This window comes from Sinocyclocheilus anshuiensis, unplaced genomic scaffold, assembly GCF_001515605.1.
Source record: "Sinocyclocheilus anshuiensis isolate Anshui unplaced genomic scaffold, SAMN03320099.WGS_v1.1 scaffold3298, whole genome shotgun sequence".
Lineage (NCBI taxonomy): Eukaryota > Metazoa > Chordata > Actinopteri > Cypriniformes > Cyprinidae > Sinocyclocheilus > Sinocyclocheilus anshuiensis.
The window spans coordinates 49,710-54,308 of record NW_015538163.1 but is presented as its reverse complement, the minus strand read 5'-3'; positions in this window follow the sequence as shown (position 1 = coordinate 54,308).

The window sequence follows — 4,599 nt, the reverse complement described above, 5'->3', positions numbered from 1 at the left end:
ATATTTTTTTCTTTTTTTTCTGTAAAAAAAAAAAAAAAAACCCTCTAAGATTCATTTAAAAAATGTCACAATTATATGAAATAAAGTCACAGTTTTGAAAAGCAAAGCTGTAATTTTGAGACATACAGTTAGACTGAGAGATACAAATTCACAATTTTGAGAAATAATAAAAAAAAAAAAAAATGTTATTATTAATTTATTAAGTGGATTTCATAGATTACTTAGACATTTTAATTGAGATTCCAAATTGGCAGAGGTGCTAGCCTACATGAAGTGGGCTTTAAACACAATGAAAAGGAGTTGGAGAACTTTCTATTCTGTTGTTCTCGGAGTAAAATGCGATTATCATAACCACAAAACCTGTCACGTAACAACTGAACAAGACACCTAAAATGTAACCAAATCCTATTTATTTTCATATTAAACACTGCAACAGACATTTATCACTAAATGTAGAGGTCTTGAGTATGAAAAATTATATTAGTTAAAATATATAATAATAATATTTATACCACTGGGCTTTTGAATGCTTGATTCTGATTGGTTGACGAAAGTGTGTTTGCCAAGGTGTGTTAATTTTTTTTTTAGTAAATGCTCAACAATGAAGTACTTCCAGGTCTGCCGACTACATTGCAGCTAAACATCACCCGGGCAAATTATTTTTGTTATATCAAAGTCCTTACAACAGCAAATGAACCAAAACCAACACAGAGAGTGACCAAGCAAAGAAATATGACTAACAATATGATAAAAATGTTTACCTTTTATTTCTCTCCGGTAACTGCATTAGTCTGCATATCAATGGCTCAGGCCTCCATTACTCCCTCTAGAATTACGTTTTAGAATTAGCAACGGAGGCTTGGGACACAAGAGCATTTTAATGACAAAAACTGGACAAATGTCTTGAAATAAAAACAGTGGTTTTGAGGTGTGGTAAGCGTGGTATAAGCCGCACTTTGTGGCCACATCACGAGCTTGGGTGTGCATTTTTCAGCATAAAACAGATAACTCCAGTCCCTGATTATGATTGGTTGAGCCGTGTTCAAAGCCGTTCTGCCATCAGAACTATATTGCTTGGTGGAAGAATAAAATATATATTTTATTTACATATAATCATTAATTTTTGTTGCTGTGTGTATATTTTATGAATGAAATTTTTTTTTATGGATTAACCATTTTTACAAAAGCAATAAGCACTGCAAAGCCAATGAAGGGGTCTCTGTGTCGTGTTAAATAACTCCCCTTCGCTAAATTCACTGTGTAACCCATGGCTTTGGGCTTTATTACTTTACTAATTCAAAGGCCGATTATTCCTTATATATTTTTTTAAATCTCAAGGTCAAAGGGTCACGATACGACCTAAGTCAGACTCAAACACGGGTCAGACTCATCTGATCATAAATGCTATTGTGTTGGAGCATGCACACAAACTGCCAGGCCAAGTGTGACAAAAAATAGCAGTTTTATGGATTAATTAGGCTATATCCTTCTTTTACAGTGGCAAGGGTTAAGTATACGGTTAGAACTCAAATCAGGGTCAGATCAGTTTGTGAAGTAGTGTGATTGTGTGAATTTTCTTTATATGATCATTTTGCTTTGGGAACGTTATTGTGATGTAATGCAGACAAACAATGGTGTACAATAAAACAACCATTTTAGAGTTAGAGCTAAATTGTTGAACTGCAGCCATATGGCTCTTCTTTTCACAAGGAATCTGCTTGAAAACTGATCTCACTGGCCAGTCATGACCTCAGCGTGCAAGTATGAGTTCTCAGCCCAGACCTGCATTTACCAGCTCAGCCTGCCAGAGAAACTGAGACTCATTATCACCGGTCCCTGAGGAACACAACCACTGAAGGTGGAGCAAAAAAGATGAGCTCTTCCCTCTTAAAGAGCAAAGCCTTGTAGTCAACTTGGGAAATAGCAGCTGTGTGCACATCCTAGTGCCTGAATAGGGGAGATTTTGATGAGCTGCCATACAGTGTTTGGAATGAGTAATATTGTATCTAAGTACCTATGTGGTTTTGAGCCAAAAATCCAAGTCAACTAGCTATATAAAGATGGCAGATTTTACTTGAAAGTTTTTGGAATAAGGGTATTTTTCATAAATGTAAGGTCAGAGCAAGTTTGTAAGGATTTGTAATACAATTGATTTATTACAATATCATTTGGACAAATTAATGGTTTGATATATTTTGTGACATTTTACATTTTTGCTGCTGCCAATTACCACCAGTCTCTCCGCTATAGGCTATGCTAAAACTTATCGTTTTGTATAGCTTAATGCTATTGTGTCACACTGCACATTTTAGATTCTAGAGTTTCTAGCAGCTAAAGGTTCACTGGGAAATGTCAATATGCACATTTGTTTGTACAGTGTACATTTATTTTTGTTGCAATGTATTGCACGATCTGACAGATTTTGACAGCTGAATGGATCATTTTACATGTGATGCTCACACAATGAAAGGCGGTTTAGAAGTTGTGAAGAGTATGACAGTTTCAAAGAGAATCAGCTTATCAGTTTTGATCAGCAAGCCATGTAGCCTACATTTCATTATTGTGCAAATTGTACTTAATCTTTTGCACACATGTGCCAATACACATAAGCCTATAGGCTACTTGAATAAGAAATTCAAATCTGGTATGAATAACAGTTCTTCACAGATCTAAATGTGATGTTTCAAGGGACAAATATCTAATTTGAGAATTGAGCCAAAGCAATTGAGAAAATTATGCTTAAGCTGTTGGAAATGCAGCCAACCCAAGAGAGACAGTCACCCTAAACCTGTCATACATTTTCTGTGATGTTCATTAAGGTCTTGAATGAAATGGCTCCATAGCATCCCTTACGAAAAAGAAGTTTATTCAAGTGTGCTATTAGTATCCAATGAAGAGGTAATAATGACTTTCAAGCTTTGGGGTGTTGATCGACTCTATCTACATTTTGATTATCGTTCTGAATCCAATTCATAGTTTTTTTTTCAGCTTTTTGTTCAAAATGGTATTTCTTTTTTTATTATTATTTATGAAACTTATCCACATTCAAGTGTGTATACTACTAGTAAACTGATATTTGTATACTTGCTACATAAAGTATACTTAAAAATATACTTGAACTTTACTTAAGTATACTTAATAAAATAAACTTGAAGTATACTTCTTTTTGGTAAGGGATAGTATAGATTCTTAGGGCTTCCAATGAATGACTTGATCATGGAATAAAATTATGTGTGTCCTTGTGGTCTGTCCATTCAGACTGACGCTGAATGTATGTACAGTGCAGTGCGTCTCATATTGCTCATTCAGCACTCCACCTACAACAGTAGGAGGGACTCACAATGTGTAGGTTGAATTAAATAATTGTTTTTAAACAATAGAAATAAACAGTAAAAAGAGGAGACTTGAGCATTAGAAAGACCTATAGGCAATAAACGTTAAAAAGCAACAGTGATGTAAACGTGTTCACTCAAACATATAAAATTGTAAAAAGCCCCTTGTTTACATCTGTGAAACGCACCTCACATTATTAAAAGTGAACGGTCGCCACCTACAGGCCAGTAGATGCACTAGATGTCACCGAAGAGCTCCCTTTAACTGTTAAAAACAGTCGAAATCATGGAGTAGTTTTACGTTGTAAAACAGTTAGCACTTGCTGAGTACAAGGGTTAAAGCGAAAAAAAAATCTTTTGACTGAAATTCTTTCCTCAGCCAAACCCAATTTCACAGCCATACCTGTCACAGACACAGTTTAAGAGCAGTGTTTTTCTTCTTGTAATTAGGAGCGCTTGTCCTCCTAATTTAAAACATTTAGGAGCACCTTCTGATCAATAATAAAAAATTCTGATCAAAACTTAGCCTTCCTAATATGAGGTGATTTACAGGGCCATTTTCTTTTTACCTTTGTAATGGCATTTTTCTAATTTTATGGGAGCAAGCCTGTTCTTGATAAATCTGCTGTGAAAACGTGGGAAAAGCCGACGAGGAAGAAGTTGGAGTGAAGCGGTCTTTATATAGGCGGAGCAAAATACTTCATCGCTCCGTCTATACCGCATTGTGATTGGATGGTTTACGCTGTCAATACAGGAGACAATCCAATGGGCCACTGGCTGCTCGCTTTCCTTGCGTGATGGTCCTCGGCACAAAAAAAACAATTAAAATGCCCGGTATACCCGATTACCAATCCAGCCCTGGCTGCAGCCCAGTCAAACCCAATGGTAAATCTGGCCATGCCTGCAACTGATTAGCATAGTGACTATACTATCCTTTCCAGTATGTGTACAGGGTGTGAACTACGGGGGAGCTAGGGGGAGCTTGGTTCTCTTTAATAAGACATGGGCTCCCCTGAAGACGTGATTTGTGAAATTTTGGGGGGTCTCAAAAAAAAATTTGTTGTTTCACCTATCAATTCGTGTCGATAAAGTATAATAGGGTAATCCTGTATAGTGATTGATCCTATATAGCGCTTGCATAAAGCAAGTAGTGCATACACTTTTAGCTGTTATGTATCTTTGTAAGTCATTGTAAACCCTCATTCGGTCCTAATAGTGATGTATGACTGTTGTATCCGAATATATATGAACTAGCTGTTTTAAATTT